This window comes from Panthera uncia (assembly GCF_023721935.1).
Source record: "Panthera uncia isolate 11264 chromosome A1 unlocalized genomic scaffold, Puncia_PCG_1.0 HiC_scaffold_17, whole genome shotgun sequence".
NCBI lineage: Eukaryota > Metazoa > Chordata > Mammalia > Carnivora > Felidae > Panthera > Panthera uncia.
Genome location: NW_026057577.1, coordinates 68,946,233 through 68,961,803, shown reverse-complemented (window position 1 = coordinate 68,961,803; position 15,571 = coordinate 68,946,233).

Genomic DNA, 15,571 nt, shown 5'->3' with positions numbered 1-15,571 from the left:
TTCTGTCCCCCTCTCCTCCACCCATTCTCTTTTGCCTTATAGGTTTATGATTTTTTTTCTGTATTCTTGCCACCACTTTAGTGGTATTTAGGTAGAAAACCACGTTTTCTACATTCTTTGTCTGATTTGGATTCACTGTTGGCTCTCTTTGATGCAAGATAAATTACATTCTGGAAGCAAAACAAAACAACAAATCAGGTGTTTCTATTAAATTGAAAGTGAAAAATAATTAATCTCCCTGCCTAAAGTTCAACAAACTTGAGTTTATCTATTTTTTTCTTTCACATTTAAAAAGTATCTAAATAGCTTTGTGAACACTAGCTCCCAAATGCCCACACTGACTGTATTCAAAACATATGACTTTATTTTTAAATAAAAAGTTATAAAATGTTGAACAAATTATATTGAAAAAATCATCACTTTTTTAACCTTCCAACAGAACCTCTTTTTAAAGTTTTCTTGAATATGACAGTGCCCTCTACAATTTCTTCTTAAAAAATAGATTGTTTTTATTGCCATTAGAATTGCATAAGCCAGTCTAGCTGCCTAGGCAATTTTCTCCTTTCATCACTACTCCTTGTCTTATCCCTCCTGGGAATGTGCCCCGGAATGCAAATTTGCCTCCACAAATAGACAAGAAAATGTCTTAAGACTGATGTCAAAGAATAGCTGACTTCTCTAACTAGCACTACCATTTCAGATCCATTTTTATTAAGATACAAATATCAAACAGTAAAATAACATAAAGACAGTAGATACGCTATTTATTAAGTACTGGTTTTCAAATGGGGTAAGAGGGAGGCTGGTAGAGGAATCTTGGCTACTTGTAAGAAACAATAGCAACACAACTTTGTTGTTTCAGAAGTGTACCCCACTCCTTTCTCTCCTAATCACCTTGTTATATAAATAAGACATTAGCTCTGAAAAAAAAAGGAACTTTGCCTTGATTGCACACCACTTGAACCAGAACAAAACTCATCTTAGAGTCCCAGTCCAGTGTGCCAGTTTATTTCCATTTGTGAACTACAGACATTTAATATTTTTTTCTCTTTTCCAATAATTCTGACTAGGACTCCCAGCATAATGTTAAAAATAATAACAGTAATTTGAATAACTATGTGGTTCTTGCATCCAATAGAAATATTCCTTATGCGACCATATTAGTTATGATTCTGGTTTAGAGGTTGAGATGCATATGATTTACATGTTAAAACATTGTCCTTTTATGCATTTTGTTAAGAATTATTTTAAACAACAAATGATGAAAATTTTTCAGCACCTTTGGAAAAGAAGAATATAATTCTTCTTTCATATGTTAAATTATAACACAATTTTTTTTCAACCATCTTTGCATTCCTGCTAGAGATCTCAGTTGATTGTGTTTTATTATATGTTTAGAAATGTTTAGCTAAATTCCATTTGCTGATATTTAAGGATATTTTATTGACATTTACTAGTCTGTTACATTCCTTTTCAGTTATTTTTTCCAGTTTGTATTATCAGTGTTTTGCTGGCTTTATTAAAGAACATTAAAGGTTCATTTACTTACATCTGGAAGATTTTAAATAGCAAAAGAATTGTATGTTACTTTGAGTTTTGGTAGAAATCATCTGTAAATCATCTTGGAGTGGTATTTAGGTAGGTGGGGGTAGCTCTATGAGAGTGTTCTCTCTGTTCTTATATGATTTGTCTCTATAGGTTTTAAGTCTCGAGATCTAAGTTTTGAAAATTTCAATTTTCTCATAAAATCATCCTGGTAGAGAAATATATTACCATAGACTATAACAAAATAGTTTCTTAAGATTCTCTTAATTTCCTTTATAGCTCTGATTATTTTCTTATCATTATTTTCTTTTCTGATGTTTCTCTTATCATATATTCAATTCATGTGTATATTCATTTACATAAAAAATATTTAATCTAGCTTGTATCATTGCTATTTTAAGTAGCTACGATACACTGATGAATTTAAAAAAAAAGGAGGAAGAGAGAAAGAGACCCTATTTTCTTGTGTGTCTCTGTGTGTGTGTGTGTGTGTGTGTGTGTGTGTGTGTAATTTGAGTTGGATAAATAACATATGTTCATACTATTTTATATATGGCTTCCAAATTTTCTAAATTGAATTTAAACTTTTTGAAAAGCTATTATACTGCCTGGCGAGAAGGTGTAGAAGAGAGGAGAGGTATAAAGTTAAGACATTTTATTTCTGGCTAAAAAAAAAAAAGCCTCTTTCAGTATTAAACAGTTGTTTTTGAGAAAATGTCTAATCTTTTCTGGATTACTTCACTAACCTATCTCTAGTATTTTTCCTAGAATATACCTAACAGGTGGATCCTTTTTCAAAAAAGACATTAAAGTTGTCTCCTAATCCAGATCCTGACTTCTGATCCTTTTTTGGTTTTCCAGAGTTTTGCCAGTTGATCTAGTCCCTAAGTACGGATACTGGCATCTATGAAAACATTCCTGTTTCTGCTTACTGTTGAGGATCCATGCTGTCACCCTGTACTGAAGTCTGCTGACCAAATTGGAAAAGTTCTGCTTTCTCAGCATAATAAATATGTAAGCTTTCTGTAGAAGTTTGGCAGGGGGGTGAGGGGGGCTGGTGAGGTGAAATGTCAGCGATCTTTCTGCCTGCTAGGTCGATTCTATGTCATTTCTCTGTTGTGCTCACAGCCCCAATGAGTCTTATCCATGCCACCCATCAGACAGGCCCTTAGTTTGTACCCTCTACTCAATGCTTTTACAACACAGTTCACCTTTATCTTTCAAAAACCTATAGATCCTTTGAAGCATCTGTGATAAGTGTATAACACTCAAAATCTCATTGTTCCCTAAGTTCCCCAATTTACTGAAGACTTCACTACTTGGTAAACTATCTGGATCCTTAGCCCTAGTTCCATCATGAGTCATGGCAAACTCAACATCTGCAGAGGCAATCCATCCATTATTGTAAGTCCACTATGTCACAAATCCTGATCTGCAAAATGTTACTTTCCCCATTCTGATAAACATATCACTGAAAGCTCAAATTACTTAACTCCATAGATTTTTTTTCCTGCTAGAATGTAGCACTCCTTATTCTATTATCTCTCTCACCATCTGTTCCCTCATCTGACAGAACCCCAGAGTTAGTGAAACCCAATATTAGGCACTCTGTAAACAGCTGAATATGGATGGAGAAAAATCACACGAATATGCCACTCAGTGCTACCTGTCAACTCTCCAATTTCATAGAAATGTACCTTCCACTGCCCAAGACAGACATAAGACAACTCCCTTGTTCTCATACTCCCCAAACCCTTACAATTCACTTTATTTGATAAATTTTTCTCATTTACTCTTGAGGAAATAAAGCCATCAAATAAGAATTTCCTAAGCCCACCACAAAATTTACAACTCACCAGCCATATGATGCACTGTTTCCGTCTTCCTGATTCTGCTTTGTATATTTTGCCTAAACAAAGATTTATTTCTGAAAGTATCATTATTATAATCCATATTCATATAGATATTCTCCATTCATTTTTACTATTTTACACAGTTTCATCATACATATATACAACATTGTACTTGTTTCTGTGATAATACAAGTAAGAGGACTGAAAACAAATCAATTTCAAACTTTTCAGATTTCTATATTAATCAGATGCTTTCTTTGATTATATATGTAAGTAAGTGTCATGTAGTTTTCTCTTGTTTTCTATTTCTTTTCTTTGAGTAATAAAATGCTTACATTTTTTAAGTCTTTATGCATTTTAAATTTATAGGAATTTTCTCTTGCTATGCATTCATGCTCATCAAAAAACAATGTTATCATTTTGTTTAACATGTATCTGCCTTCAAGGAGAAAATTCACTTAGGGGCTTATAAAATCATCCAATATATTTTTCTCACTAGAAATTCAAGTGACATTCTGGAGTCTTCTATTTCTGGTAAAGATGGTATAATGGGGACTGGATTTACTCTCTCATGTGAAACAACTAAAAATACAGACAAAATATGTGAAGTAATGGTACTTAAAACACTGGAATGCGGGTCAAAAAGGAGAGTGAATGTTAAAAGATGGCAGAAAAGGGAGATGATCTGTACTATTGCCCTTACTGCTTGGAGAAAATTTCTAGGCTGAAACTTCAAGCAGATAAATGACATGTAAGTGGAATCCCTGAAAGGTGTGAGGTGTTGGGGCTGAAAAGATACAATTAATACAGTAATAACAACTGAATTTTTTCCAAATGTGATGAAAATTATAGCATGAATCTAAGATGTTCAGCTAATCCCGAACACATTAAAGACAAAGAAAACTATACAAGACTCATCATAATCAAATTGCTTAAAACCGGTGATAAAGAGTAAATTGTGTAAGCAGCCAGAGCAAAATAACATCTAATATACAGAGTAACAAAGATAAGAATGGCAACCTAAGTCTTGTCAGAAACAAAGAAAGTAAAAAGACAATGGAGCCACATCTTTAAATAGTTTGGGGTGAAGAAGGGGGAAGGGAAGTTTTGGGCTATAATTTTTTAACCAAAACATCGTCCAAATATGAAAGTGAAATAATGACTTTTTCAGGTATATAACATTTGAAAGAGCTTTTCATCACCGATCAGCACGGTAAGAAACATTCAAGGTGGGTGTTCAAGCAGAAGCAAAATAATACCAGACTGAAAACTAGGTAACACACACCCTAAAATATAAGGCCGTGACAAACAGTAACTATGTAGATAAATGTAAATAATTTTTATTATTTAAATCTCTTTCAATGATAGTTGACTGAATCAAAAATAAGAATGATACATGTGGGGGCTTAACAGCATATGCAGATATAAAATCCATGACAACAGCAACACAAAGGCCAAGGAAGTGTAAATAAAATATATTATTTTAAAATCCTTTTACTATACATGAAATAGTATAATACTACTTGGAGGTAGAATGTGATCAGTTAAAGATATGTACTATTAATATTACTGCAATCACTCAAATATCACAAGCAGTGTTATAATTGTTCTGTTACTTGAGTGACTTTTCAGTACACACAAACACTAAAATATTGGTTCACTAAAATGAACCAAAAGGAGATCAAATAAATCACAAAAGACAATTAATGCGAAAGAAGACAGTAAACAAGGGAATAACAAAGAACAGATGGGACAAAAAGAAAAGAAATAACAAGATAGATTAAAATCTAACCATATCACTAATCCCATTAAATATAAACAACATTAAAAGCCCATTGAAAAGGCAGACATTGTAAGACTGGTGAAAAGACAAAATCTGAGTACATGATACCTACAAGAAATGCACATCAATGTCTTTTCTGTCTTTGCTAACAGTATTTTTTCCTTGTCTTTGCCTTTAAGTGTGTTTTACTATGCTGTGCTTAAGAATTGTTTTCTGTGTGTGTGCATGTGTGTGTTTATGTGTATTTGTCCAGCTTGGTATTTATAGAGATTTTGTATCTTGGGTTTAAATGTTTTAGTCAGCCTTTTGTGTGTGTCTGTATATGTATATGTATATCTACATACATTTGTGTTTATAAAATATAGAATTTTATAAACTATAGAGAACTTATAAAACTATATATTTAACATTTATGAAAAAGATTAAGAAAAGTAAGCTAAAATTAACTATTTTATTTCTAAAAAAAAGATTAACTAAAAATTATTTTTATTTTTAAATAAGATGAAAAACTATTCTTATGCATACCATAAACCACATACCTTATCTTATTAGGTTTGGCATACCTTGTATAGACCTTCTTGGAAAAGTTAAAAATTATTTTTTTAACAAAGTGAAAACTAAAGTTATTTCTAACTACATCATTGATTTGTATTCAGTTTGCATCCTTTATGAGACAGAAATAACACAAAAAGAGAAGATAATAGCCTAAAAAACACAGAAAAATATTCTTCATTAAAATGCTCACTGAAAATTAATATTGAATCATTAATCTACAGCTTACTGATCATACTAATGTATGTTATTTTAAGGTTTCCACTAGGACAAAAATACTGAAAAAGTCTGTTCTGGAGATTGCAATATTCATATTTAACTCATTATCTTCTCATGTAAGCAATGTCTTTTACCATTTCCCAGAAATTTCTAGGACTCTGGAACACTTTTACTCCATGTACCTATGTCACATTTTGTGACACTGTAGTATTGTGTTTTTAATATAATTTAGACTTCAGAACAAGTTTTTGCAATTTTTTGTATAGTGAATTATTCATTCATATAGAATCACATGTTTGCCCTTTCAGGGGCTCTCCATTTCTTCATGCATATTTGTATTTCTATCTTCCAGCATCTTCCTTAACCTAAAAAATGCCCCTTAGTATTTTTCAATGTCTAAAAATTAATTTGCATTTTAAATTTCTCCCTTTTTTATGGGAAAATATCACTTTTGAAGGATAGTTTCACTAGTTTATAAAATTTCAAGTACACAGTTGTCTTCTCTCAACACTTTAAAGATGCCACTCCACTGTTTTCTTGTTTCTTTCATTTCTGTTGAAAAGGCAATCCTAAATTTTATTTTACTGCTGTGACATTTATGCCATTTATTCTCTCTTTTAATATTTTTTTTCTTGTTTTTCTCTTACTTAGGGTTAGGTTCCAGGTTTTGTAAGGTTGATTTTCTTCCTCTAATTCATAACTGTGACCAGAACATAGTCCTTCAGGTCCAAGAACCTAGGTCATTCTGCAATGCCCTTCCTCCTTGGCAATTCCTGATTTTTATTTTTTGTCTCCTTGGAAATTTGAAATTTCCAAAAACTCTTCTCTGCTTGTTAGAAGCTCTCTGCTTACTTCTGATCTTGTGGAACTTACAAATTCCACAAATTCCTGAAGACAGAAGGCTGATGAACATTGGGCACTTGGCTGTATCTGCCATTTACCCAGGACCTTGCTCCCTCAAGTCCTGATTGCTTTGGCAGCCCTGAATCCCAGTGTATTCTCTGTGCACATCTATGAGATTGTCCAAAACTTTTTTGGATTCTCTTCTTAAAATGGTACTCTTCTTCTTTCACCTGACTCTCATCCATCTCCGGAAAGCTTCTTCACAAGCAATATAATAAACATTATCATTAATCAGTCCTCTCAATCTTTCTTCTCCTCTGGTTTAACTTAACCATCTAGCAATGCATTTTTCATTAGCCATAGTCGAATATATACAATTTTTCTTTATTATTTGTTCATAGACTAAATGCTTTTTTTAAACTTATAGGACTTGCCACTATACTCTCTCTAGAGACCCCAGCTGTTTCAATTCTTCTTAAGTGTTACAAATACATACATATACATTCCCATGTATATACAAATACCCAGGTGCATGCGCATGCTCACACACACGCGCGCGCGCACACACACACACACACACACATCTGAATCATAATTTTAGTTTCAGTTTTTATGTATCAACTTCATCCATTTATATTAGAGCCAAGTGAATGTAAACTATGGTTGCTCTCTCCATTTCTCTCCATGATATTCTCCCAATTGACTTAGGGCCTTACTGACCTCCTGAAATTGCCCTCACAAAAATAATGAATGACCCTTTCATCACTAGATAAATGATAATCTACTTTTTTTCATATTTTTAGTATCTTTTCAATGCCCACATGGTAAATCTTTATTCCCTTATGAATTTCCTAACATTCCTGGGTTTCTGAGGCTCTATTGGATCCTGGTTATTTTCAAAACAGTCAAAACCTGGTGCAGTTTTTCTTTTGATAATTCCTACTTCACCTCTTACGATACATAGTTATATAAAGTTAAAGTAAATGTTATATAGATTTAAAATCTATTGAAGATCATTATGTTGTCCTATTTACTTCTACATCTCAATAATTTTGCATATTACAGATATTTAGTAAGTAAATTTCATTAAATTAAAACTATGAATCATTAAAAATTTGAATGTCTTCTATGAACAAAATAGTGACAGAATAAAAATTTCTTTTCACCAACAATTTCCCTTGAATGTAAATCATATTGAAATGGTGAGTAGCATCATCAGAAATGTGTTTTAGAAAAATCAATCAAGGGGTGGTATGCACTTAGACTAAACTTAGAAAGTTAAAACACGTTTAATGTATTCTTACCAGGGCTGAGCTTTTTCTTAAAGATAAGAAATTGCTACTAGAGGGGCTCCTGGGTGGCTCAGTTGGTTAAGCATCCACCTCCGGCTCAGATCATGATCTCACTGTTTATGAGTTTGAGCCCCGCATCAGGCTCTCTGCTGACAGCTCAGAGCCTGAAGCCTGCTTCAGATTCTGTGTCTCTGGATCTCTCTCTGCCCTGCCCCCACTCATGCTTGCTCTCTTATTCTCTCTCTGTCTCTCTGTCTCTCTCTCTCTGAAAATTAAATAAACATTAAAATAATTTTTTTTAAATTGCTACTAGATGTTGGTAGCCAACACTACTTTGCCAAGCATTAACAATACACCTACTTTGATGCCTTTCAGTTCTTGAAACTTGACATATTCAGTACTGAAACTATTGTTTTCCTCTTCCCACAAGTCTGCTTTTCTCTTTCCTGTGTTCCTATATTGGTGAATGGTACAATTCAGATGGTTGCTTTAAATCAATATCCAGTCATATTGGACTGTTTCATTTCTTTATTGCCTACAACCAGCAAAATCTATAGATTTTACTCTTAAAATATTTCTTGACTCCAACTACCTCTCTTTATCCCCATTGCCAACTTCCTTTATAAGCTCTAATCACATTGTACATTGCAGAATTATTACAATACTCTCAAAACTCAAGTCTTGCTTTCTTCTAATTTTTGCTACACTGTACAGAACTAATGCTCTTTATAAAAGGTAAATCTAAACATTTCATGCCTCTGATTAAAATGCTGTAAGTTCTCGGCATTGTTCTTTATATAAACACTAGCATATCTTATATGCTCTTCTTCATCTGCTTCTCTCTCTCCCTCTCCAGCCATATCCCTTGCTACTTCAGGCTTAACTTGTTCAAGTTCCATAAACAAGTCATGGTCTCTCTAATCTCGGAGACTTTACACATGCAATTCTTTTCCCCACTTCCTCGTCTGATTAATTCCCACTCATCCTTCAAGTCTCAGCTTACATGCACTCTTTCAGAAAGCTTTCCCAGATTCCCAAAATGGATATGGTCACTTCTCATGAGCTTCCATAATCAAACTGCCCTTTCACATAACTTATTATAATGTGTTGTAATTTTCCATCCACTTATCAGTTTCCTTTAATAGTATTATTTGGAGAAACACCTATAGTACTATCTTTTAGTATCATTTTCTTAAAATCTAACACAGAAAAGAATATGTGGTAGACAATATACATACATATGTATGTGTATATATATACACATGTATATACACATACATACATACACACACACACACACACACACACACAGATTTCATTATAGAATTGAATGAATCATCTTGAGGCTTTCCAAGCCATATTTATTACTTTTAAAATAATAAATAATCTGAAAGACATGCATTTCATAGAGTAAAAGCAAGGAAAAAGTGAAGGAAGTAAGGTCCTTATTTCATAGGGTTTATTAAAATCTAGTTGAAGAACCAAAAATAAATACTACACAGAAAATTATAATTTTGAACCAGAACTATCATAAAACTTTCATGATATAAAATAAATGTGTTGTATTTTTCAGAGTTACCCAATATTTGAGGCATAGCAGAGGTAAAGAATATGTTTGAGGGGCGCCTGGGTGGCGCAGTCGGTTAAGCGTCCGACTTCAGCCAGGTCGCGATCTCGCGGTCCGTGAGTTCGAGCCCCGCGTCGGGCTCTGGGCTGATGGCTCGGAGCCTGGAGCCTGTTTCCGATTCTGTGTCTCCCTCTCTCTCTGACCCTCCCCCGTTCATGCTCTGTCTCTCTCTGTCCCAAAAATAAATAAAAAACGTTGAAAAAAAAATTAAAAAAAAAAAAAAAAGAATATGTTTGAACTTTGTAGCATTAAGACTCATGAGTTCAAAATAGAATTATGACATATAAGTAACTATCACTTATTTTTGAAGCAGTTGTGCTTTCTTTTCAGATTAACTAATTCTATAATTTGAATGTTTTCTGTGAGTGAAATCTCAAAAAAGAGAATATAGAGTAAGGAAAACATTAACATTATAGACAATATTCTTTTTTTCTAGACAGACAACCTCTGTCCAAGGAGTGTAATCAGAGAATTTGTGAAGTAGATGAGATATGGGTTATGTTTGTCTAAAATTATTTATACAGGCAAGATATGTGAAGACCAAAATTCACATATAAGAAAGCTCTGGACACCTGGATGGCTCAGTCAGTTAAGTGTTAGACTCTGGATTTCGATTCAGGTCATGGTTCGTGAGATCGAGCCCCCGTGTCAGGTTCTGTGCTGACAGCGGGGAACCTACTTGGGATTCTCTCTCCCTCTCTCTCTGTCCCCTAGTCTCTCTCTCAAAATAAATAAATAAACTTTTTTTTTTTTTTAAAAAAAAGGAAAGTTCAAATACTTCCATGTCTAGAGGGTCCTTCCTTCGGACTGAATCTTAAGATTTATCAGTTATTTAGTGTCAGATGGTGGAGAACTATGGAAGCTAAATTCAAGAGTTTATTATACAATAAGAAAACCCTAAAATCTGCAAATCAGGGAAGGATGGCATGTGATAAAATAAAAATTGGAGACAACAGTCAACAAATGATATAAACAGAATAAATTAAAATTATAAAATAATCCTATTGGAAATCTTTTTGAGCCATGTATTACGTCTTTAGGAATTATTCTTCTTTCCTAGCCTAAATTTCCACTCAATAGCAGTGAGCCAGCACAAGGCACTTCCTTGTTAAGCTTTCCCTAGCTAGTTCTACCTCCAAGCTGGAAGAGCTTCAGTGCCCCTACCATGTGCTCTGATCACTTTGCACTTCCTCTGCCATATGTCAATTCACTGTGAGATAGTAAGACTTACTTCATTGCTTGCCTTTCCCACAAAACCAAAAGCTCTATGAAGACCCTCATGTTCCTTATTCCATTCCCAACATGACTCACACTTACCAGGTGTGTATTACTTCTTTTAAGTTAGTGATTTTGTCTTTGGGCAAGGACAAAAAGCTCTGAGGGTAATCTGGTGTGTGCCTACGGATGGGCTCATAATACTTCATGGAGGAGTTGATAAAGAAAGCCACTCAACCTCACCACAGCTAGAGTATCTGCCTAGAGCTCTAAGAGAGTGGCACTTTGCCTGGTTTCCCTCCTGGAATTTTTCCTCCCCTAGCATACTTGATTTATATTTTAAAACGAGCTGTTCTGTTAATTATTGAGCATTTGCAGAATATTATGCACTTACAAAGTACTTATGCTGTAAATTATTTTCATTCACACAAAGAAAGGTGATATTCATGTTATATCCATTTTTTAAGCAGAAAAACCAAGTAAAAAGATTGCCATCCTATTACACAGCTAGACAGAAAATCAGCCATTTATTTGTATCTTCTTCTGAAACAGAATATTACCATGGAAATCATAGTTATGAATTCTATTCTATTGCTTCTCTATAGCCTCAGAAAGGCGTTTCTGAGGCCATAAAAGTAGGCAAGAGATAAAGGTGTGTCTTTCCCGAAAAATAGGCTAAATTGAAAGACCGAAACTTCCCCATTCAGGTAGGCAAGCTGAGGCTTAAATTGATCATAAACATTGAAACAATGATTACACAATACAAACACTAGAGAGAAATATGTGCTATGATACTATAACCTTTCACTTAAATATTTTAAAAAGATTTTTATTCACATTATAAAGTTTATTTATTTTTTTTTTGGAAGAGAGAGAGAGAGAGAGAGAGAGAGAGAGAGAAAATGAACCACCAGGGGAGGGGAAGAGAGAGGAAGAGAGAGAGAATCCCAAGCAAGCTCCATGCTCAGCACAGAGCCTGACTCAGGGCCTGATCTCACAAACTGTGAGATCATGACCGGAGCTGAAATCAAGAATCAGATGCCTAATGGACTGTGCCATCCAGTCACCCTGTTTTGTTCACATTTTATATTTACCATGACACTTTTAGGTAGATTGCTTTATAAAACAAACCCACCACAAAACCTTAAGCAGTCCTGAACCTTGAGTTTATATCCACTTGATCAAAAAAGTTATTTCTAAGTTATTACATAATGTGTTCAGAAAAATAACTACTGTCCTTCTACCATTATTTATTTATTTATATGTATATATTACATGTATATATGCATATATATTATATGTATATTATTTACATTTACTATCAACATAAATTATACAATACTATTATATATTTATACTATAATATACTTATAGTATATGTTAATATATAAAAAATTATAAAACTTTAGTATATATTTTTTATATTATATATATTTTATATATACACACATATACATATAAAACATTGGAGCTTCAAAAATAAAAATTTTTATTGACCCATAAAGTCAGATCTCCAGAACTGTTTTTCATGCATAAATTATTGTTTTTAATCTATATATTTTTAAATGTGTTCAAAAATTTAAGGATGCATATATCTGTCAATATAAGTATTGTTTGTCTCATATTTCAAGCTACTTTTTAACTTCCATTGTACAGATTTCCCCTTTCAGATGATTTGAATAATGAGGTTAACGCTCAACAAAAGCAACTTAGATATGTATTTAAGAAATAAACCAATCATCAATAATAATAATTATAATAAATAGGCCACTTATTTTAAAACAAACAAGCAAAATAGAAAAATTTCTTCTTGGTGACTACCAAATCTGTTTTACTTCTAAAGCGTACTGCACTTTTCTGAATTCAGTTCTTTTGAAAGGTGAAATTAAGGTCTACTAACGATATTCCATTGGCAAATTCTTATTACATTGAAGACTTCAATGGATCTACCCTTATTCAAAGAAAATGCAAAAGTGAAGTTCAAAAGCTATTGATACATTATCAAAACTATTTTTCTCCCAGTAAATAGTTTAGTATGTGGATTATCCATAACCACTTTCTAACCAAAAACTAAAGCTTTCTTCCAGTTATATCCTTTTCCCTTTGGCCCACTTCACATTAAACATTAGAAAGACTAACAGAAAAACCATACCTAAATAATTGCAAAGTTGGAATTTTTAAAAATTGAGATTTTTTTCAGAATTATCTATTTTCACAAATTTCTAATCCCAGACTATAGCCCACTCTTGCTTATTTCTGAAGTGGCACTATTTCAATTCAAAAATGGAAATCATTATTTAGTGTTTCACTTGAGGTCATGAAAATTATTTTAGGAGTTTTGATAATGCTCCATGTTTTAGCAGAAAAATATCCAATGTACATGGCATATTCTTTACCTACAAAATATTCTGCTATTAGCAAAACAGCTTTTGGTACTTCAACTGAAATGTAGATACTTAAAATTAAGTAACTCCTCCTGTAGTAAATAATGCCAAATACTTTTTTTTTATTTTTTTTAACGTTTATTTATTTTTGAGACAGAGAGAGACAGAGCATGAACACGGGAGGGGCAGAGAGAGAGGAAGGCACAGAATCTGAAACAGGCTCCAGGCTCTGAGCTGTCAGCACAGAGCCCGACGCAGGGCTCGAACTCACGGACCCTGAGATCATGACCTGAGCCGAAGTCGGACGCTTAACCGACCAAGCCACCCAGGCGCCCCAATAATGCCAAATACTTTTAAAAGCCTTTCATGTAAAAAGCACTCACTATGGGAAATTTCTTCCTTATATAAATATAGCTAGAATTTGTCTCAATAACTTCCAATTCTTATTTGTATGACTATCCTCTGAATAAATCAAATGCCCATCCTTCAAGTAAATGATGACAGAAATTATGTCATCTAATCATTGAGCAAATAATTATTCTGTACCTACTTTATACTAAGAACCACTTGTGAACAAAACAGAAATGGTCCCTACTCTTTTGAAGCTTGCTCTTTAATAAAACATTTCTCAATTCCTTCAAGATAATTTTTCTTAGAGCTTGGTTTTCACAATCTTAGCATACTTCTTCAGCTTATCTTTCATGAATTTTAACTTTGTAATATCCTTATTAAAACATATATATGGGGAAAAATGTATGATTTAACCTCTAACTTTATTACATCATAGGGCATTATTTTTTTATATAGTTATGTATTCTAAGATACTATTTTATATTGTATTATACTTTTACACTCAGGTATACATACATTCAACACAGAAGACCAAATCAGTCTTTTCTTCCTCTGGACAGGACTGATTCATCCAGAAAAATGCTTCTGCAAAGACACATGTGTGTGCTTGTTATGACTAGAACTAAGATTAAAATAAATCACTTTGCTTCTCCAAGTTTATCTTAATACCCTCAAAGTAAAACAATTGCTACCTTACCTACCTTAGAAAATTGTAAGGAGCCAATTAAAGTTAAAATTAAAGAACAATTATAATAATAAACTATAGTCTATTACATAATATAAACCATAGTTTGCTAAACAAGTATAAGTTATATATTGTTGCTATTATTAATCTTATTTCTTTAAGAGTTCCACCTACTCCTGAGATTATTTTATTTTATATAACACTTACTTACAATTGTACTTACAAATTTTTAAAAGAGTATTGAATTTTTAAAAATTAAGTCCTCTAAACTAATCAATGCAATTATTATCTGTGTGGCCTCCCATGCCTAACTTTACATTCATATAAATATATATAATTCATAAATATATTTACATAAGTAACATTTTTTAGATAGGATGTTTTATTTTAATAAGATTATATAGGGTAAAATTACATTAACTTTTTATTTTTTATTTTTTATGTTAAAGAGAAAGCATGGGGGAGGGTAGCAGAGAGAAGGAAGGGAGAGAGAGAGAGAGAGAGAGAGAGAGAGAGAGAGAGTGTGAGAGAGAATCTTAAGTAGGCTCCATGCTCACCAAGGACCCTGATGTGGGGTTCGATCCCACGACCATGGATTCAAGACTTGAGCCAAAATCGAGTCGGATACACAACTGACTGAGGCACCCAGGTGCCCCACATTAACTTTTTAAAAAAACAAACCATAGGGGTGCCTGGGTGGCTCAGTTGGTTGAGCTTCCGACCCTGGCTCAGGTCATGAATCGTGGTTCATGAGTTCAGGCGCCGCATTGGACTCTATGTTGACAGCTCAGAGCCTGGGGCCTGCTTCAGATTCTCTCCCTCTCTCTGACCCTCCCTTGCTCACTTTCTCTCTCTCTCTCTCTCTCTCTCTCTCTCTCTCTCGCTGTCTCTCTCACAAATAAATATCAAAAAACTTTTTAATAAAAAATTCAAAAAATAGAAAAAAAAAATTAACTGGCCTAAATGAACTGGCCCTGTTCCTTGTTTTTCTTTGGTATTAGTTAGGATTAAATAATATCTGCTATCAAGTCAGGTGTTATCCTAACTTGTATTTATACAATTGGCTTTTTGAACTCAAGTTCTGTATTTATATATATCCTAATATTTTCCGTTGATTATTTAGTCATCATTAATTTTGAAATCCTAGTTCTGTCCTCAAATATTTGTTATCTTTCTAAGCTTGATCATCCGTTTTTAATAAGCCTGCATTTCCACATCTTCA